This window comes from Elephantulus edwardii, unplaced genomic scaffold, assembly GCF_000299155.1.
Source record: "Elephantulus edwardii isolate Elephantulus edwardi_28Jun2011 unplaced genomic scaffold, EleEdw1.0 scaffold00003, whole genome shotgun sequence".
Taxonomy (NCBI): Eukaryota; Metazoa; Chordata; class Mammalia; order Macroscelidea; family Macroscelididae; genus Elephantulus; species Elephantulus edwardii.
The window spans coordinates 18413550-18436863 of NW_006399753.1; positions in this window are offsets into that span (position 1 = coordinate 18413550).

Consider the following 23314-nt stretch of genomic DNA (forward strand, 5'->3'; position numbering starts at 1 on the left):
ATACATTATTGAACCCATCTTACTCAGTCTCTCCCCAACCCCAAGGACAGTCCCATTCTACAACAGTGGCATCATGTAATATTTGTCCTTTTGAACACTATCTTTAATATCACCAACAAGCAAAATATTGCTGAAGATCATCAAAATGGCCAGAACACTAAATTGGCAGAGAACTGCCAGAAGTTCAAGCTGGGTTAAGGAGAGGCTGTGGCACCAGGTATATCATCAGTGATGTCAGCTAGATCTTGGGTGAAAGCAGAGACTATCCGAAGAATGTCTATGCTTTATTGACTATGCAAAGACATTTCCCTACGTGAATCATAACAAACTATGGCTAACATCGAGAAGAATGGAAATCTCAGAACACTTAATTGTGCTCATTTGAAATCTATACCTAGACAAAAAAGCTGTTGTCCAAACAGTGCAAGGGAACACCACGTGATACATGCAAAAAATTAAGAAAGGTGTGTGTCAGGGTTGTATCCTTTTCCCATACTTATTCAATCTAAAGGCTGAACAAATTATTTGAGAAGCTGAACTCTATAAAGAAGAATGTGGTATCAGGGTTAGAGGAAGATTTATCAACAACCTGAGTTATGCAGATGATACAGCTTGCTTGCTGAAAGTGAGGAGGACTTGAAGCGCTTGCTGCAGAAAATCAAAGATGGCAGCCTTCAATACGGATTATATCTCAACATCAAGAAAACAAAAATTCTCATCAATGAACCAACAAGCAATATTTTGATAGATGGAGGAAAGCAGCTCAGAATCACTGGCAATAAGACAGATGCAAATAAAAACCACAATGAGATACCATCTCACCCCAGCAGCTGTGGCCAAGTTTAACAGGTTAGTGAGCCTATTTATATTTTTGAAAGTATATACTTCTCAAAAATACAAATCATGACTCTTTGGCAAACATAACATTATGCTATGCTAAAATTTTATTTAACTCATTAATTAATGAGGAGATGAGTAAGATGTTGAAATTTATCCAAAAATTATTTGGAAATCTAGTTGCTGTTGCTAGGTATCATTAAGCAGACAGCATCTTATACATACAGATAGTTTAGCAAAGAAATAGAAGAAAAATGTGGTGGATAATAAAAGCTCCAATTTCAACACTATCCTAACCCCTATATCCTAGGTACCAGAACTTACAAATATGTTGTTTTATAGCGTCGAGGACTCTCCTTCATAGGGTTGCTATGAGTCGCCTGCGACTCGATAGCACTTAACAACAACAACATATGAAAACACAAACTTTGTAGATGTGATTAAATTAAAAATTTTGGGAGGGAGTGATTATCTTGGATTAAGTGGATGGGCCCAATGTAAACACAAAGGTTCTTATGAAAAGGAAATGTAGGATCCAAGTGAAGGAAAGGAGATGTAAGTTTAGAAGCAGAGACTGGAGTGATGAGGCCACCAGGCAAGGAATGCATACCTCCTCCAGAAACTGGAAAAGGCAGGGGCATGGAATATCCCCCAGGACCTCTCAAAGGTTTACCCCTGGTCTGATTTTGGACTTCTGATCTCAATGGAGAACTGTGAGGTAATAAATGATATTGTTTCTTATTCTAAATTAGAGAATGTGTTACAGCAGCTGGTTGGAAGAGATAGAGTAAGATGACAGGGTTAATTACAAAACAGGCAAATACCCAACAGAGAAATGACCTTGTAATTCATTCTCCACCAGAGGTCAATAATCTTTACAGGACCAAAATTTATAAATGAATGCTGTTGCTATTAGATACTTTGGTATAGTTCTGTCTCAGTGACAATAGGTACAGCCACTGGAACTTTGAAGGCTTCTGCACCATAGCTGCAATCTCACCGTATCTCACCACAGTTGCAACACTTAGGTCTGTTGCTGAAGCCTCTGTGTCAGTCTCCAGATCTCTGCTTTACAAAGTAAAATGCCTCTTTCCAGGGATTAGTCCTTCCAGACGACACGTCCAAAGCACACGAGATGAAGTTCTCACCATCTTTGTTTCCAAGGAACATTCTGGATGTACTTCTTTAAAGACGGATTTCTTCACTCTTCTAGCAATATATGGTATTGTCAAGTTCTTTGCCAACACCATAATTCAAAAGCATCAAAAGGAAATGGGCAACACTAGGAACTAGCATGGCATTCTTAAGCGATAGGGGAGCAAAGGTCTTACCTGTAGTGGGGAACTTCCTCAGGGAAGAGCAATCTGTGTTGAGTAGACAGGCAGAGCACGGCCAGAGTCCTGAACAGGGGCTGGGACTCCATCTTTCTTAGATAAGGGGCTGTTCTCAGCACTGAATGAACATTACAATAAACCAGGGAGGTTGAGACAATACTTTTGCACAACCCTCTCCTGGAGTCTGATAGGTGGTCTGGAATGAGGCTAGGGTTTGAATGTACATTTCTACTGCAACGAATGCCAAGAATGAGAATCCTCACTGTGGATCTCAAGTGTAGGTGACTGGTGTGTGAGCTGAGGGTGAAGCAGGCGAGTTGTCTGCTGTGATGAGCCTGGCACCTGGCTGTCCACTGGCCTCACCGGTGGACGGCTTTGGGCAAATCATGACCATTGAGCCTCCACGGTTTAATCTGCAATAGTGATATCACTAGGCTGGTTCTTAGGCAGGACACTGAACCTAGTGGTTTTTTGATATTTCTTCCCGTTTTAAGATTTATGATTCGGAAGTTGTTGTAATGTCAACTTAGCGTAGTGTTGAGGTTTGGAAGAAAAGGGGAAGAGAGCCAATATTAATGTGACTACCCATGGCCACTCCATTCCTCATCCCGTCATTTCCGTCGGCAGCATCACTAGGTCCACAAACATGATTGCTACAGTATCGTCATCATCAATGTCACGCCCTCCTCCCTCTCCTGTCGTTATCTCCTCCTCACCAGTTATCGTGAATGGAGGTGACAATAATGGCAACGACCATGGGACCTGGATCAATAAAGATGTGGTCACATACATTTTAGTACTGGGTCACCAGATAAAGGTTTTAAATTTTGTGTCAAAGGTCACTGTGTCTAGAGAGATTGATTGACTTATTCAGGACCACAACACTTTGAAACAGAAAAGTCAAATCTGAGTTTGTTTTTTCCTTTTTTTATCCTGGAGAGGGTAAAGCCAGGCTGGTCCTTGGAGGCAAGGATTCTGAAGCTCTGTCTGACATATTTTGGACAGGTTGCAAGGACGGACTAGTCCTTAGAGAAGGATTGTTATGCTTGGGAGGTTGGAGGGATAGCACAGGAGAGGAAGACCCTCTATAAAGTGGATTGATTTAGTTTCTGGGATAATGGGGATGGGCATGCCACAGACAAGAAGATTGGCAAAGGATAGGACAGGGCTTAGGGATGTTGTATATAGGGTCGCTATGAGTTGCAAGCAACTGGATGGCACATAACAACAACAACAACAACAACAACAGCAGCAGCAGCAACAACAACAACAACAACAACAACTGGTTTACATACAAAGTTCATATACAACGTTTATACAACGTTTTTTCTTTTCTGATCTTTCCCTTTTTCCTTACCACCCCTCCCTCCACCCATCAAATTTGTGTGACCCTAGCTGAAGGTGGGTGATTTTCATCTGTGGCCCATGGCCAGGTTCAAATTGTTTTCCTGTCAAACATTCTTCTAGGTGGTATAGCACTGGTCTGTGTGTTGCTGTACAGAGGTAACTCATGGTTGCTGTGATGCTGAAGACTGTGACACTGATGTGCCAATCATGGTAACGGGTACCCATGGTGGACAGTGTTGGCTGGAGCTTCCCGACTAAATCAAGCCTGGAAGCAGGAGCGGCATCCACTTCCGAAATGGCTTGTCTCCAGAAACTCTATGTACGAACAGTACTCAGGCTGTTCGTTCATAGGGTCGCTATGAGTCATCTACGACTCGACGGCACCAAACAACAACAACAAACAGGATTAAGCTCCCACCCTCCCTTCCCTGGCTCCTCATGCTTGTTCTACAAGAATGGTCTCGTACAGTATTTGTCCTTATGAGGCTGAGTTTGTCTTTTGACCTCATGTCCTTTCTGCTGGTCACATGGTTGCATTACAGCCCATCAGCTGTGAGGTCTGGGCTATTGAGCTTGCTGTTCTTTCCAATCAGACTCACATCATGATGTCAACAGTCCCCCCACTCTGACAGCCTGTGTCTTGACACCAGAGTTGCCTTTCCAAGGGGCTGGAATGTACTGCCTGAAGAGTGAGGCTTAAGCTTCTCATTCTTTTGGTTAAAGCTCGATCAGTAATGAGCGACATAAGCTTGGCGAAACCTGGAATGAGAAAAAAGGGACTTCATTGGCTCCTAGAACGGAAAAGACCAAGGATGGCTCATGGCCAGAGTTGGGGTCACTCTCTGTGTTTCAGGCTCAGGCCCTGTGTGGTAACAAGATGGTGGCCCCAGCCCCTGATTGCTCTTGGGGTTCAGTGACAGCAAGAAACACTCCATTGCCCCAAAACATGAATGAAAGTCACAGAATTACTTAAATGAAAAAATATTTCTTGAAGGAGGTCTTCTACCTACCAGGGAATCTCTGGGTGTTGGAAACCACTGACATGTTTGATGGCCGAATGAAATGTTAGTGGTTCCAGTATACCCTGAGATGCCCCATAAGAAATACATGATGCAGTATTTCTAAGACAACCGGCTAAAGAGAACTCATGAAGCTTGATTCTATTCTGACATGCATAGATAGCATCAGCATGGGTGGAAATAGACTTGACAGTAACTGGTTTGCTTGTAAGCTTTTAGTTTTTCTGTGTGTCAAGCAAGGAGCCCTTCTGGTGTAGTTGGTTGTATGCCATTCTATTAATAAAAAGTTTAGCAGTTCAAATCCACCAGTTGTCTTGAAGGAGAATGATAGGCAGTTCCCCACCCCCCATAAAGATTTACGGCCCTGAGAGTCCAACTAGAGGGTCACCAAGAGGTGGAATTGACTTGAAGGCGGTGGTTTGGTTTTTGGTTTTGTGCCCGGCACTGTGCTGTATGCTTTGGATCCAGAAGGGAATATAAAGAGGAGGTTCCTGTTGTCAAGGAGCTCACACATGGGTCTCGATGGACACCCATGGGCAGTTAGAATGAGAACCAATCTGTGAACCGATCACTGTAGCCAGGAGTGCACGAGGTGCTGATTGGCTCCAGTTAGATCACGTAGACCCCCTAAAGCATGCAAGCATCTTATGTAGAGCAGAGGTTCTATTACAGTTATGATCCCCATGGCCTCGAGGACCTGCTCATAGCACACACATAAGAAGTGGTGTCAAATAAATGAGCGAGCAACTAAGTAAATACACAAAAGAGATGGAAAGTGCAGTGCAAGCAAATGCATGAACATAAATAACGCCATAAAATGATGGCTGTAAGTTGTCAGTTGAAAAGGATGTAACATTCCCTGGAGTTTGTTTGACAGCAATGTATTCACTGTGTGAGCTTCTTGTCTAAACAGGCCGAGAACATCCTGTTCGTTATTCAGAGAAGTGGTAGAAACAAAATTGAATTTAGTTACTTTCTGCATTGTCCCTGAGGCCAACAAATCCTGGGGTCACTCTGGGCTTCACACTTGGAAGAACAAATGAAAAGACCAATGGAGACAGCTCACAGCTGGCAGCTAAAGTGTGTTGATGTCATTATGCAAATGTCTGTCACCTTTATACTGTCTCACTGCCACCGCTTCTGCCTGTAGTGGGTACCTGGGAAACATTTCTCCCCAGTGACTGGAGTTCCTGGGCACAGCTCTCAGTTCTTTTGATAGAAGCTGCCCTTGATGTTTGTGTTTCTCAGATTTCAAATGGGAAAAATGTACAAGGCAAGGGGAAAAAAATGCCTAAAAGAAACCTATGCTTCTCAAAGCTGCTAGTGTGTAAAGAGATTTTCATTGACCCTAAATCTAACCCAGGTGAGCCGACGTTTAAAGGGGTACATGCAGCCTTGGTCATTGCGTCACCCATGGGGAAGCATGCAGAGCACGTGTGTTGTTGTTAGGTTGTCAAGAATCCCTATGAACAACTGAGTGGAACCTTGTCCTACCCCACACCATTGTCAAGATCTCTGTCATGCTCAACCCAGTGTCGCAGTGGCTGCCAGTCTATTCCATCGTGAGTCTTCCTCTCTTTCACTGGCCTACCTTTCCCATCAGGATGCCTTTTCCCCTAGAACTGTACCTTTCCAACAACATAGCTAAAATATATGAGACAAATTTCACCGTCTTTGCCTCTAAGAAGCACTCTTTCTCCAGGATTTGTCTTGTAGAGGATACTTCTTGTTGTTGTTGTTATGTGCTGCCAAGTCACCTGTGTTACATAGTGACCCTATGAACAATAGCTCTGAATCCTGCCCTATCCTGAGCCAATCTCACTGTCTCCAACACATCTATCTCATTATTCTAGTTATTATGTCAATCCATTGAATCCAGTGGAAGAAGGAGTGGCATCCACTTCCGTAATAGCTTGCCTCCAGAAACCCTATGAACCTGGTGAGAGGATGAAAGACACCCAAGCATTGAGGACTCTCCTTCATAGGGTTGCTATGAGTCGCCTGCGACTCGACGGAACTTAACAACAACAACAACAACAACATTGAATCCAGAGTCTTCCTCTCCCAAAATGACTTTTCACCCTTTCAAGCATGATGTCCTTCGCCAAGGGCTGGTCCCTGCTGGGAACATACCCAAAGTATGTGAGGCAGGGCTTCAAAATCCTTGCTTCCAAAGAGCAACCTGGTTTCACCCTTCCTAGTACAGACTTGTTTGTTCTCTTGGCAGTCCATGGTATTTTCAATACTCTAGCACCACAACTCAAAAGCATCGATTCTTCTTCTATCATCCTTAGTCATCATTCAACTCTCTGATGAATAGTAAGTGATTATGAAGACCAGGGCCGGGATCAGGAGCACTTTAGTCTCTGGACTTTCATTGAGAGAACACTTAGGAGGAGATGAGCCCAATTTCTTAGAGGAAACCACAGATGAGCAAATAGTAAAAGCATATCGACTTGAATAAGGAAAGACTAAAGTTTTAAAAGAATGAGCAAATGATAAAAATCCTTGAAGTGCCTGGAAAAGATGCCTGCACATAAACTCACTCTCCAAATTCCAATAGATTCAAAGAAGGCCACCCATGACGTTTCGGAAAGGTAGAAGCACACATGTTGTGTGTGGTAAGCGTGTGGAAGGTATTACCTTGAGAAGTGGTGCTGTTTGAGAAGATCTTCCTTTAAAAACTTGGATAACTTACTAGAAGAGAGAACAAGAGTGAGTTTTCAGGTCCTTCTAGATACAACTCTAACCATGGAGTACAGTCACGTCCAGCAAAAACTTCCATTGGGGACAGAATGTTAGGCCAGAGTCCAGATGAATCATGGGTAGGACTAGGACAGATCTCAGTCTGTTTGAAAGCAAAAGAGATACGCTGTATATCTGAGGTATTTGGGGTTGGAGTGGCTCAGGAATGATTTCAGTGGACTTACTTTCATGAACAGGCCATTGAGTGAATGAAGTAGAGAACCTCTTGTAACTTTTGACTCTGAACTAATTATAGCACAGGAAGTTGTGAATATAGTACAGAGTCACATGTATTCTTCACTCACTAGTTCTATGGCAGTGAAGAGTCTGAGTGACACACCGTAGAGCTGTAGTACAATATCCCAACCAGGGCACTGACATTGCTGTGTTATTGCTGGATATATATGAGCTGGAGTCAACTTGACAACACTCAACAGCATATTACAGTCAACTCAATGACCTAAATGAGGATCTACCATTTTAAAGACTGCATTTGTAGGTGCGGGTGTTTGGCACTGTGTAATTCTAACCTGTGAATAATATGTTCCCTATAACAGCCTTCACAATAAGGATGCAGACCTGCTGTATTATTATAAAATAAAATATTTTCGTGCTGTGTTTTTCTGCATTTACAGTCCCATCCTCCCCACCCCGACAACCACTTTTCTATATTTCTATAGCTTTGCCGCATTGAGAACGCTATATAACTGGAACCATGTAATATGTAAGCTTTTGACACTAAGCAATTAGTTTTGACTAAACCCAACTCTTGAGGTCCGTCAGGGTGAATGGACCAGCAGTTTCTTTCCTTTTACTGTTAGAAGTAAATCACTGACTGGCACAGATGGTTAAGTGCTTGATTAGTACAGAAAGATTGGTGGTCCAAACCAATTGAGAAGTGTATCGGAAGACAGGCCTGGCGACTACTTTGGATAGGTCACAACCTTGGAAATCCTATGGGGCAATTGTGCTCTGTAGCATAAGGGGCCATCAGGAGTTAAAATCCATCGGCCAGCCGCCAACAGCAGCAGCAGATTCCATTGCGTCAATGTCCAATTGTTGTTTCCTCCAATGAGCTACTGAGGGGCATTTGAGTCGTTTCCAGTGTTTTGCTGTTATGAGTAAAGCTGCTCTGAACATTTGTGCACAGGTTTTTGTGTGAACATAAGTTTTCATTTCTCTGGGATAAACGCCCAGGAGTGTGGTGGTTGGGTCATATGGTAAGTGCATGTTTAGTTTTGCAAGAAACTGCCAAACTCTTTTTCACAGTGGCGGGACGATTTTCTGTTCCCACCAGCACGGTGTGAGTGACCCAGATTCTCAGTGTCCTTGACAGTGTTTGTTACCATCACCGTTTTTTCATACTGGACGTTATAAGAAGGATAATGAGATAGCCCTACAATTTTCATATTACATTGTCCTAATGGCTAGTTAATGAGGCTGAACAGCTTTCCCTGGCCTTATTTGCCATTACTATCTATCTATCTATTTGAATTCCTCTCCCCAATGTTCTGTTTTGTTCTTTTATGCCATCGAGTTGTCACTGACTCTTTGCTGACCCTCCCGTGGGCTTTTAGATGCTGTAAATCGCACAGGAGCAGATGGTTCATCTGTCTCCCATGGAGCAGCTGGTGGACCTGAACTGCCTGCCTTTGGGTTAGCAGTGCAACTCTTTAGCTACTGTTGTTATATACCACGGAGTTGAAACTGACTCATTGCTGACCCTCTGTGGGTTTTCAGAGGCAGGAAGAGAATGCCCATCTTCCTTCCACAGGGCAGCTGCTGGATTCAAACCACGGGCTTTTGAATTGGCAGAATGATTGCTTACCGCACTCAGCTGCTAGAGTTCCCTTGTTACCCACTTATGTACAAAGGCAACAACTATATCTGGTGGAAACTGTGAGAACTGAGCTTGACACAGCTGCTTTGTTTTGCCAGGGCTTCTAAGTTTCCCACCTTTGACTTGGTCCAGTCATCACTTTGCTCTTTCTCCTCTAAGTAGAAGATAGTTGCATTTTTCCTTTGATAGGTTTCTATCTTAGACGAGCCCCACCTCCCACAGGTTTGACAGTGTCCCCGACACAAGGACTTTGTCAGTCACAGACACGCAATGTCGGAGATTCCGTGCATAGAGTTCCAGACAGCCTCCATAAAGTGACTATCGCCACCAACCAAGTCACGGGAACTGTTTTGTTTCCCAGGGCAAACAGAAGTCAGGTTTATGTTGTACTGTTGTATTCTATTCCATGCGCAACAGAACTCTGACAAGGTTTGAAATACTCCCAAGAATTCCCAAAATGTGACAGGGACAAGAAGTGAACACAAACTGCAATGAGCACAATGATGCTAAAAGACTTGTTTGGTGCAGAGGTTTGACAAACTTGCAATTTGTGAAAAATGCAGCGTCTGCGAAACCCAGGAAAGCCAAGTGCCGTGAAACGAGCTATGGCTGTATGTGGCTTGCAAATATTTTCCCGCAGCCTGTAGCTTGTCTTTTCATCCCCTAAACAAGTGGAGGGTTTGCATTTCCATTTTAGAATAGCCTGACCTGTACGTGAGAGCACTAGGCATGCGCAGTCCGTTGGTTGCGGATCACGGGTCTAATTCCCATTTGGGCGTGTTCACTTGCCTTTACAATAGCTCACTCACTATGGGTTTAACTCTATTCACTGGCTCCAGGTCAGTGTGGCTTTATTGTCATGTTGGTTTGTGCGCGCGCGCGCGCGTGTGTGTGTGTGTGTGTGTGTGTGTGTGTGTGTGTTTCCCCCAGGACATAGTAAAGAGAGGTGTCTGCTGCTGAGAAAACAACTTGAAGGTCAGGTCCTCACTGACCTGGGAAAGTGAGTCAATCACATCATGATCTTTTTGGAAAACTGGAAAATGCAACATCATCAGTAGGGTGGGTGAAAGCCAGTATTCCAAAAGCCCAGAGGTTCTCAGGTCATTAAACTACCACATAAAGCAATAAACAGACTGGAATTCATCTAGTGAATCTGACCAACCCACACACAGCCAAAGCACACACAGAATTCAAAGCCAGACATTGCCTTGAATTTGAGTCACCAGATAAAAGTCAGACCCCCTTCACAGAGCAAATGCAGCTCCAGTCGAATCTTCAGTCAGGGACTGCTGCCATGGAGATCACAAGAGTGGAGATTTCCTGACGCACTGTCTGCCTGAAGGAATGGATGACAGCTCCATCATATGTAAATTTCCACTGGGGGTGAAAAACAAGATCAAAAGCAAAAGAAGCCTGCTTTAGTCATTGTCATTTAGGGTAATAAGATCCTTTAATTCCTTCTTGGAAAAAAAAGAAGGTAACAGCTGTTCTGTCACAAATGGTAAGATATTTTACTCAACATTCTGCAGGATCTCAGTCTTCAGCTGAAATCTTGATGGAGTGGTTGCGTTGAGTCATGTTTTGAAGAGAAAGATAGGTTTTCTATAAACACATGACATAAGCCAATTGAGTGCACACAGACATGAAGCATGAAGAACTAATTGTACCAAGTCGAATTTGTAAAGTGAACTGTGAAATCTTATCCTTGTTGCCTCTCATCTCTGGATGGCGTGAGTTTGAAGGTGAATGAACTGTTGTTGTTAAGTGATGTTGAGTGGAGAATGAGTCATTGTGACCCTATGAACAAATACTGAACCCTGACCTGTTCTGTGGCCTCCTTATCGTCTTTGATATACTTGATCCCACATCTGCAGTCACCCTGTCAATCCATCTTAAGAGTCTTTCTTTCACTAATCCTCCACCTTTCTAAGCCTGGTTTCCTCTTCCAAAGAATAGCCTTTCCTAACAACACATATACATTATGTAAGATGACGCTTTCCCATCCTTGCATCCAAGGAGCACTCTGGCTGTACTTTCTTCAGGACATAGATGATCTGTGATTTTCAGTGATCCTAACATCAGCTAGTGGACATTTACTGCTTGCTCCTTTAGCATTCAGTCCTTTCTCATTATGTCTGCAGCCCTTGATTTTCATGTGGGGCCCACCATACCCCAGCTTTCAGCCCATATGGTCACCCAACTGAGAACTTCAATGAAGAACGAGAGTCTCACCTTCACAGCTCTTCCTTCTTCCATTCATTTATAGTTTATAAACCTTTTCTTGTTATGTGAGTGGAAGTTTACAGAACAAGTCGGTTTTCCATTAAAACAATTCAGACGTGATTTGTCTTGTGACATTGAATGCCATCTCCACAGCCCTTTAAACGTTACAATTATGGTTGTCTTTGTTATTAGCCTGTTGCCAAGAGGAGACCTGCTTCTTGAGGAGGGTGACTTAACCAAGGCTAAGAATCTGCCACATTGCAACAGGCTGAGTAGAGAACCACAGGCTTTCACACGAGACAGAGCTGACCTGATGCACTTGTCTCATGGAGCAGAGCCAGGAGCCTTTGTCCAAGCTTGCTGAAGGGCTAGGTGGAGATGCCACAACGGGATCACTAAGGGGAAGCCCCCTAATTGGCCGGACTAAGGAAACTTTGTGATGCTGCCTGAAGCCCAGAGGCTAAATGTCAAAGGGCCCTTGAGAAGTTAGTTATCTTCATTGAGGAACTGTAGCCTTGGCCAGGCTGAACTGTAACTTGTAAACTTCCTTGCTGTAGCTCAGTACCATAGAGTCAGAACCAATCTGCAGATGACCCTCCAACAGGTTTTCAGAGGCTGTTAGTCTCAAGGGAGGAGATTGCCTGTCCTCCCACGGAGCAGCTGCTGTATTCAAACCACGTGCCTTTGGTATTGCAATGTGGTTTCTTACCTCTAGGCCACCACCACTTCCCTAGAAAATCCTGTAACTGTGAGTATGGTTTTGTTGACATCTGCGTGGCCAATGCAGTGGATTTCAGGTCCTGTAGTTAGAGCCATACTATGACTGTTGGGATTACTAGAAGTATACATAAGAACATGAAAGCCATGACTAAGTTTATGGGGATTTGTTTTATATTGTGGATGTTGCTGATGGAGACTGTTTCCTTTGTGACATGGATAGAGGGGACATTCGACTGCCCTCAAGTTGTCTGTCCTCTTTGAATACTTGGGTAGAATGGGACATTTTATACCTGAAAAGAGAAGGGCTTGTTGCTAGGCTTGTTCATCATTGGGTCACTGACACCTGACTGGTACCTGTCCAGGTTGTTGTTGTTGTTAAGTGCCGTCAAGTCATAGCCGACTCATAGCGACCCTATGAACAAAAGACCTGAACACTTGTGTAACGTTCATCCTTTCTCCACGTTCATAAGGTTTCCGGAGGAAAGCTATTTCAGAAGTGGATGTCACTCCTACTTCCAAACTTGTTTTAAGCAGGGAGCTCCACCAAACACTGTCCACCATGGGCAACCATTATTGCATTTGACACATCAGTGTCACAATGTTTAGCATCACAGCAACCATGAGTTACCTCTGTACAGCATATAGACCAGTGCTATGACACTTAGAGGAATGTTTGACCAAAAAACAAGTAAAACCAGGCCTGAGGGCCGCAGATTAAAATCACTCACCTTTGGCTTGGTAGCATCACTTTCTGTCCACTAGGTCAACTGAGCTCTCTCTATATCCAGGTAGTAGATTAATAAACAATTGTTGTAAGAATCAGTGAATGAATGAATGACTGTTTGTAGTGAATGCTGACAGAACTCCCGATTTCTTCAGCCACCACGAATATGAAGAACATTAAAGAAAATGAGGGTTTCAATAACCATCAGAAATGGTCATTTGCTGTATATCTTAACTTGATGCTTATAACTCTTTGAACATTTATACTTATACTTTTAATTTAGTCTTTCTTAAAAACCAACATCCATTTCTCTAACTTCAGATTCTTCTCCCCCATTGTGTCATATCTTTTGTAGCCTAAAATATTCTTTCTTGATTCTATATCTTTCTCTGTCTGTTTCTATTTCTTTGTCCAGCTGAGTCACCTTCAGTTTTTGTTTCTGTTTTCTTTCTATGTAAACCTCCATCCTCCACTCCCCGCGAGCCCATCCAAAGTTTGTCATCAATGACCAGTGTTTTACAGAGCCAATAGACACTTGACATTCTTTTCTTAAAATATTTGTGTTAAATATAAATGAGTTTCCCACTCAATGTTAAGTTCCTCCTTCCTTAGAACTGCTTGTTCCTGATTCTCCTTCAAATGCTCTGACCGTGTTTTGCAGATTTCTCTTCCTCTGCCTGCTCTTTCACAAGATTTTTCCTTTTCCAGTTGCAGCCTCTGACCACTCTTTGTCTTGTTTCAGTCTCCTTATGTGAGCCCTGTAATTTAGTTCATGGATGGTCACATGATCCAGCCAGGCCAATCAAAGCTTACCCTGGGACTTCTGCCAGAATTATCAGGGAGGAAGCTTTTCTCTCTCGGAGACCATTGGCTTTAAGGATCACATCATCCTGGAGCTGTCAGAGAACTTCACGCGTAGGGGCTGCCTGATAGTGAAGTTAAAACATGAGAAAGAAAACTAGACAGATATACTGTCATCAAGTTCTTTCTGGATCCAGCCGTACCTGAAGCTTAAACTATTTCTAGGTACAACTCTTCTCTTTCTCTAATAATTGAAACAGGCTTGAATTGGGCATATAACAGTCCTGAAAAATCTGTCTTTCCCCCACTCTTCCTATGTCTGGTGGGGATGCTGTAGCTTCCACCTTCCTGCTGCTATCCAGAACCGACATAGAATACAGGCCTAGCAGTGGCATTCCACTGTTTAAGACCATTCAGCCACTCCTGGAACCTGTTTAGGGGAGGAAGCTCTGGAGCAGTGAAGAAGCAGGCAGTGACATAAATGAGGAAAGCAGAGCCGGTGTGACACAGCATTAGGCCTGTTCCAGTGTTCCATCAGAGAGTAAGTGTCCTGTCCGAAGACCCTCATATTCAGAATGCAAACACAGCCGAATGGCCAAACAGAACACAACCGTGAATTTAGATTTGACCTATAAGCTCTGACTTTGGGATTGTCAGCCTCAAAGAAGGGAATGTTGGTGGCGTAATCCACCGCTAACCTAAGACTGTGTTTCTCTGGCCATTCTAATTCACCAGTCACTCCAAGAGAGAAAGACAGGCAAACACGGAGCATCTCAGACAGTTAAAATTCACCAGTCTCTCTCTCATTTGGAGAAAATACAGTCTCCTCCTGAGACTTTTTACAGCCTCAGAAACTGATGGAGGGTTGCTTTGCGGCAGAACTGCCTTGATGGTTCTTGTTGTTAGATACTGTTGAGTCAATATAACACCTAGTGGTCCTTTGAATGATGGTCTGACCTTTGCCTTATCCTGTCTATGCTTACTTACAATTTCTGATACAGTCAAGTCCATTGTTACAGTCACTGTGGCAATCCATCTTGTTGAGGTTCTCATCTCTTTTGCTTTATCTCCACTTTTCCAAGCGTGATACCCCTTTCTAAGTATTGCTCCCTCCCAACAACATGCCCCAAATATGTAAGATGAAGTTTCGCCATCCTTGCTTCCAGGGAGCATCTTGGAGGGGTTTTCTCCAGGACAGACTTACTTACTCTTTTTGGCAGTCCATGGCATACTCAGTACTCTTCTCAGCCATCACAGCTCAAAGACTTTGATTATTCTTCTGCTATCCTTGTTTTGACTTGAAGGTAGTGAGTGAGAAATACTCAAACACTGGTTAGCAGTAGTAGAATTCTCTGTGAGGGATGTGGGTTTGAGTCCTAGCCAATAAACCTCATGCATGTAGTTGCTGGTATGTGTAGTCTAGTTGCTTGTAACTCATAACGACCATATGTACAACAGCTCTGAAGCCTGTTCTATTCTGAGCCAATCACACTCTCTGACACATCTGCCCTCTTTACCCCAGTTACTGTGTGAATCCATCTCATGCGCGGTCTTCCTCTCCTGTGCTGTCCCTCCATCCTTCCAAGCATGATGTCCTTCTTCAAGGACTGGCCCCTCCTGGAAACATACTCAAAGTATATGAGACAGAGCTTCACAACTCTTACCTCCAAGGAACAGCTTGGTTTCACCCTCTCTAGGACAGACCTGTTAGTTCTTTTGGCAGTCCATGGTTTGGTCAATATTCTTCTTCAGTATCACAAATCAAATGCATTGGTTCTTCTATCTCCTTAGATATTGTCTAGCTCTCTGATGTATAGCAAACAATTGCAAATACCATGGCCTGCATCAGGCACACCTTAATCTCCAGACTGGCATCGTTGCTCTTCAATACTCTGGAGAGGTCCCTGACAGCAGATTTTTCCCAATGCAGTTTGTCTTTTGATTTCCTTTCTGCTGATGCTTAGAGTGTTGATTGTGGATCCAAGCAAGTTGAAATTATTAACAATCTCAACCTTTTCTCCACCTATCATGATGCTGCCAATTGGCCAAGTGATGAGAATCTTTATATTCTTGGTATTCAGCTTCAGTCCATATTGAAGATTGCACTCCTTGACCTTCTGCACCTATTTATAAGTGGAGGCTTTCAAGTTGTTATAATGCTGAACAAGTTCCTGCAGAGCTTTCAGACAAAGACAGACTAGGAAGAAAGGCCTGGAAAACAACTGATGAAAATCAGCCAGTGGAAACAAAAGTGAAGCCAGCATGCTCCTCGAAAGCAAAGAGGGTGAGACTTTCTCTCACATACGTTGGGCATGTTCTTAGAAGGGGCCAGTCCTTGGAGAAAGACATCATACTTGGAAAGGTGAAGGGTCAGCCTAAGAGAGGATGACGTCGGTGAGAAGGATTAACACAGTGACTGTAGCAATGAGATCAAGTGTGTTGGCCATGGTGAGGATGGCACTGGGTAGAGCAAGTGTCAGATCTGTTGTTCCTATCATCCCTTTGAGCTAAACTCAAGTTGACAGCATGTAACAACAACAGCAGCAGCAGCAACAACAACAACAAATCTCTAAAGGATAAACCTGCTTACCATTCTCCAGTGGGGTGGCTGGTGGATTTGATTGGCCAATCTTTCATTTAGTAGCCCAACACATCACACACTACTCCAGCAGGACTCTTTCCTTTGCAGATTGTTGTGTTGTTATGTGCCGTTGAGTTGGAATCGACATACAGCTGTCCCTGCAGCAGGTTTTCAGAGGCAGCAAATTGCATGGGGAAGAGATTACCTTTGAAAATAGAGATAGAAAATGCTCATAAAAAGATTTCTTCTCATGAACCTATGAGTTTTGCTTCTTTAGGAAGGGATCAAATATGTGTGCAAAGATTTATGCATTGCCTATTTGATTCTAACATGATTTGCAAAAGCAAACATTGCATAGAACCTAAATATAATAATAATACATTTGGGTAAATAAATTATACTTCCATATGGTGGAATGTTCAGTTTGCAGATGAATATTTTCTTCTAAGGGGAATGAAAAAGTGTCTGATATATTATTCTCTAAGAAAAGAAACAAGAAAAGATATTTGTATATCATGTAGTGTATGATCCCAGCTCTCAAAATTGTCTATTTATATAATCATTCCATTGAACATGTAGCGGCTCGTAAGATGCCACAGAAATGAATTTTATTTTTGCTCTCCCACTGTTCCATCAAGCTCACTCTGTAGTTTATATCCTGCTATTCAATGATATTGAGGGCATATTCTATGACTTCTTTGCCTCCTCTTATCTAAGGAAAAGCATCCTGTTACTCATTCACCCGTAAGAATTCAGTTTGCATTTAGCACTTAATCTGTGCACACCGGGTGAGGACCAAACCCCTCGGATCTTCAATGAAAGTGAATATTTCCTCCTTCCTCAGCTCAGCTGCACAGCAGTGAGACCGGGTGTGTGTGGGCTGCTGTGACTCTGTTTTCTTCACTTACTGTTTCTGTTTCCCTCCCACACTCCCAGGTCTCTCTCTGGCTCCTCAGGATTGGGGAGAGGGGAGAGAGAGAGAGAGGAGAAAAGGGTGGGAAAGGACTCATTGGCTCAGCGCAGCTCTAACTGTCCCAGTTTAGCAGCTGATAGATTTTCTCATGTCCTGCATTGCTTCTTGGGTTCTTTGCAGCCTCCCTAACCTGATCACTGGGGGTTCTCTGCAATTTGCTTGACTGGAAACATATATCTCTTCTGATTGTTCTCCCGTTCCTTCTCCTGCATCCCCTAGCAGCTGGCAGCACACCTAGCCCAATTCTGGTTCAGGAGAAACTTCCACACATCCTTCATTCTGACAAACATGAAGAGAGCAAGCGTCTCAATACCACCAGCTCTCTGCTCTACCTTAGTGCAGCTAGCAGGCCACTATCTCCTGGCTTTTGGCTTCTCAAGGTGAGCCAGACAGTTCAGTGAATTCCAAGCGTTCCCAGAGCATCTGTCAAGCTTTAAGGGAAATCTCATTGGAGCTTCTTTACCTTGGCTTGATATAAGAAGAAAGTATCTGCCGTCAATTGAATTGTGCCTTCCCGCATAACAGGTACCCACTCTACTGGACCATGTTTCTAATTGACGGTTATATAATGATATAATTTGATAGTTATGTAATGACATAGCCATCCCCCATAATGTAATCAGTGAGGTCAGCCAGTCAGTTGTAAGGGGCTTGAGATGGGATATAACCCTTTAAACAGGTCACTCCCTGTAAGGGGGATTCCCTGGTGTGTGGTCTTAATTTCATTTTATTCTTGCAACATCCTTAATTAGGTCACAGTCTTAATACACTGGAAGGGGGTTTTCCTGGGGTGTGGTCTGTTTTTATTTTGTTGCCACATTTCTCAAGCTGAGAAAATTGAAGAACAAATTTAAACCTTGAGTTGCAATACTGAGAGATGCTATGGGAAGTCTATTGAATGACCCAGAAAGCATCAAAAGAAGGTGGAGGGAATACACAGCCACTGTAGCGAAAAGAACTGATTGACAGTGAAGAATTTCAGGAAGTACCATACAAGTAGGAGCCAATGGTGGAGGAAGCGGAAGCTGCATTGAAGGCATTGACAAAAGTTAAGGCCCCAGGAATCAAGGGGATACGGATTGACTTATTTCAAGTAACAGATGCAGCCTTGTATGCGCTCACCTGTCTATGCCATGGAATTTGGTGGGTATATCTGGCTAACAGATTGGAAGAGGTTCTTATTTGTTCCCACAGAAATACTGAGAAACCTGTAGAGCCCAGTTCTGCTCTGACCCACATGGGACAGCCATGGGGCAGCATAAACTTGATGGCCACTCGCACCTGCATTTTGCCCTATGTCCCTTTGCTCTTGGTCTTACAGTTGTGTGGAACTCCAGGAGGACAGGAGCTCCTTTGCTTTGGGCATGGTCCCCCCTCCACACCTGGCATGGGGAGGGAACCACGGACATGTGCACACACATGCACGCACCATTGTTCAGATCTCGTCCGAGGGCCCCGAGTTAGTTGTTGGCTGTGTTAGTATTAGAGTGAGGACTTTGGACTCGACTGCAGGACTCTTTCCACCCCACTTGGATTCACCCCTCTCCTGGCTTTCCAAGTCTCTTGGGCACCCCGGGAAGCCTGGAAAGGATGTTGCTGGATGTTCCAGTTCTGCTGGCATTTGGGAGGGGGATGTGTGCCCAGCGCATCCCGTGTGCTCTCCAACCAGAGGCTCCAGGAGGAGAGGTTCCCCAGAGACGAGATGATGCCGTCCAAGGAAGGAGGCCCCCTTGCCCAGAGCTCGCCTGCACCCTGGCCCTGCAGGTTGGCACCCCTTCCCAGCTGTCCTCTCTCCGTGTATCTGTAAGGAGCACTTGGCTTATATTTCAGGCGGACCTGGGCTTGGGGAGCAGAAAACAGTGGGCTCCCCCCCTGACTTAGCTCTCCAGGAGAAAAGGGAAGGCTTGGCCTCCAGCCTGACTGGAGCCCCACTACTTTGCCAAGTGTGTACAGACAGAAGGGGAGGTGTGCTGGATTACTTACAACCCCTGAGTTACAAACGCCTGCCTTACGGACAATCCGATTCAGCCCTCTAACGCCATGTGAATTTGCCCTCACTTTGAAATGATTGACAAACACCTACTCACAACAAATTCTTCATCACAATCTCATTCCCTTCCGGGGCAGCTTTTAAATCCTGGAAAAGGCTCCAAGTCCTTTTTTGAACTAAAAGGCAGCTCAGACTCATTGCCATTACGATGGAGCTGAGCACAGCCGGGCCTCCATTGGGTTTCCCAGGTGTCAATTGCACAGGAGGAGATTGCCCACCCTTCTTCCCTGGAGCTGCTGGTGGACTTGAACCACTGGAGAGGCTTGCCACTTGGGTGAGCAGCACGACTCCCTATGGACTATGCAGTTCTTTTCTACACATTCTTGAAGACACTCTCAGGAATGGATCTTATTTGTAACACAGGGACAGGATGCTCTTAAACATTTTTTATTATTATTCATTTTAATGAGGATTTCCATTCATTCATTGTTGCACTTTTCTCCATTCTCACATCAAGTGTAGTCTGACTCTTCATTTTGCAAACGGAAAGCCGAGGCTCACAGGCGGTGAGAAGGCTCGTGTTTATGCATCTGGTTGAGCTGGGGGCATGATCACCAGTAGACTGTTCCATCACTCTACCTGGGAACTGTAGAAAGTTCTGGATGCTCCCCAACCTTCCTCAAGCACCAGCCCCTTTTTGAAGACGTCCCTGTTCTTCCAGGCTGACTGAGGTAGGTGTAACCCTGAACATAGTTTTCTCTGAGGGCCTCCCCCTGAGTCTGTCTTGGAGGAAGGACAACCAACGTGCTCCTTAGAGGCAAGGAAGGTGAAAGCTTGTCTTACAGACTTTGGACATGTTGTCAGGACGGACCTGTATGCTGCTGAGGACGTACGTCCTGTATGTCCTGTATGCTGCTTGTACAAGGGAGACAGCCGTGCCCTGGATGGACAGGCTCTGGTCAATTCCTAGGTATAAAGAGAAATAGAATCTGCTTGGCTCTGTTAGGCTAAGGAGTTTGGATTTGGCTGTGGGAAGTAGGGAGCTATAGAAAGCTCTTAAGCAGGAGAGTGGCATGATTGTCACTTCTGAGTTCCTGAGCCCGGTCTTCTCCACTTTGATTGCTCTCTGTCTTTATTTTCTATTCTCAGGCTCTCCATGATTCTTCTGGGTCTAATTCTTGATCTGTTTACCCCTCAACATCCCACTACCCATCTCTACTTCCTCTTAGAGTCTGGTGGCATAGTCTGTTGCGAGTTGCACCATTAACTCCAAATTGACACCTTTCTGCCGGTTTGAACCCACCAGTTCCTCTGCAGAGGAAAGATGGGCGATGTCCTCTCACGTGATTTACGGCCTTGGAAAACTGCTGTTGGGTCAGCTCTGAGCATTTCCCAACTCGTGGGCCATGAGCTTTGAGTTTGAGCTTCTGCCTCCTGTCCTATTCAGTAACCCAGTCACTTGGGCAAGTATTTTTCTTAACTTTTTCCTCATCTGCAGTGTGGGTGGTACTCACGTCTACATGGAAGGGGGTTAAATATACAGCTTGTGTTTGGTGTTAGGGAGTCAGAACTGACTCATTGCTGACCTCTAAGTCCTCTTAGAGGTCACTGCAAGGTCTGCTTCTTGTTTGTACCAGTGAGTCAGATTCAACCCATAGCTGACCCTCCAGCCAATTTTCAGAGGCAGTGAATTGCAGGGGAGTTGATTGTCCATCTTTCTCCCACAGAGCAGCTTGTGGATTTGAAGTTCCCCAATGAGATGGATTGACATGGTAACTAACTGTAGTAATGGGTTCAAGTGCATCAGAGGTGTGAGGGTGGACAGGGTAGGACAAGGTTCATATTTGTTCATAGAATAGCCATGAGTCATATGCGGCTCGATGGCACCTAACAACAACCTTCAGGATGGCTGGACAGCTCCCTACCGCTAGGCTACCAGAGCTCCAGGAAGGTTCTTAGAGGCTGTAAATCACACCAGAGAAGACGGCCAACCTTTCTCCAGCAGAGCAGTTGGAAGATAATCATGCTAGAAAAGTTGGAGGGTCAGAGAAAGAAGGTCCCCAACACTGTGGCTTGACACAGTGATGTAACAATGGGCTTGAGGGGACCGGAGATGGTGAGGATGGCAGGGCAGGGTTCACATCTGTTGTTTGAATGAGTTGTGGTCGGTCGACTTGATGGCACCACCACCACCACCACCACCACAACAACAAAAACTACCAGGTATTCAGTTCTAAGCTGATGCTGGCCTTCCTCAAGGAGGTTAGATGCTTTTTCCTGACCACTGTCAAAGGGTGTCCTTCCCAGAATGATGCCCTCTGAGCAGCTCTTGGCTGCCCTCTCCTGGACACTGTTTGGCACAGCCACCTGCTCGCCTAGAACTGGATATAAACCTCTTGGGTCAGTATTACCCACCTTCTGATAACCTGCCTACCAGATTCCCCTTTATTGCTTAGAAATCAAATCAAGGTTTTTTTTAAAGTCCTTATCACGTGTTTAAGTTTATCTGCTGATGTTTTTGTTGTTGTTATGTGCTGTCGAGTCACCTGCAACTCATATGTACAACAGCCCTTAAACTTGCTTTATCCAGTGCCAATCTTATTGTCTCCAACACACCTTTCCCCCCATTACCCTAGTCACTGAATCAGTCCATCTCACTGAGGGTCTTCCTCTCTTGGGCTGTCTCTCCAGCCTCCCAGGCATGACATCCCTCTGCAAGAACTGGTCCCTCCTTGCCACATGTACAAAAGTATGTCAGATGAAGCTTCAAAATCCTTGCCTCCAAGGAGCAGCTTGGTTTAACTTTCTCCTGGATGAACCTGTTCATTCTCTTAGCAGTCCATGTTATATTCAATACTCTTCTCCAGCACCACAGCTCAAAGGCATCAATTCTCCTTCTATCATCCCTAGTCATTGTCCATCTCTCTGATGCGTAACAAGTGATGACAAAAACCATGGCCTGTGTCTGTTCACCCAGACACACACACACACACACACACACACACACACACACACACACACACACACACACACACAGAGCTTCTGACTCTCCCTGATCTAGATATTTTTCCATGTGGCATCTATGTGCTACATAAATTCGAGAACATTTATCTTTGCTAATTTGCATGCCTTTTTGATCTTTCATCTGTGCCAGGGTCACTTTAGTTTATTTCAGCCATTGAAGAGATAATGTCTTTGAACTTTATAAATATGTAAGGTTTACGAAGCTTGCATTCCCTTGGAGAACAATCTTCTCCCATAAATCATACCATAATGCTTTCATCAAAGTATAGAAGCCAGAGAACATGTTTTTATTATTCACAGCAGAAAGAAGACAATGCGCTAATTAATGATTTTGCTAAGAGATAATTACAGTTTACAGAGAATTCTGGCTCATAAGATAGATCAGAAATGGTTCTTATTTTTTGTTTTTTAAAATTGTTGCTTAATTTTTAAAAAATTGTGGTTGTTGCTATTGGGTGCTGTGGAATTGGTTTGCACTCAAGTGACCTCAAAGGCATCAATTCTTTTAGGAAAATTGATGCCCTTGAGCTGTGGGTTGGAGAAGAGTACTGAGTAGCTCATGGACTGCCAAAACAACAGATATGTCTTAGAGAAAGTGTGACCAAAGTGCTCCTTGGAGGCAAAGATGACAAAGTTTTGTCTCACAGACTTTGGGCACATTGCTAGGAGGGGCTATTCCTTTGAGAGGGACATGATGCTTGGAAAGATAGAAGGTTGGTGAAAAAGAGAAAGACCCTCAACCAGGTGGTTTGATATGGTGACTCCGGCAATGGGCTTTAAAGATCAGGAAGTGTGAGGATGGCACAGGATAGGACAGGGTTCTGTTTTGTTGTTCATAAGGTCACTATGGGTCATATTCTACTCAACAGCACTAAGCAACAACATAGTAACTTTGAATTCAATAGAGTGACATGCTGCTGGGTCCCAAGCTGTCCTTACAATCCTTACTGTACATTTGGCTCAGTGTTGCCGCCACTGTGTGTACCCATCTCACTGAGGATATTGCTCCTCTCCTCTCCTCTCCTCTCCTCTCCTCTCCCCTCTCCTCTCCCTCCCTCTCTCCTGCTCTCTCCTGCTCTCTCCCTCTTTCTCTCTCACTCTGTCTCTCACTCTCTCTTCTTCTTTCTCTCCCTGTCTCTCACTCTCTCTCTCCCTG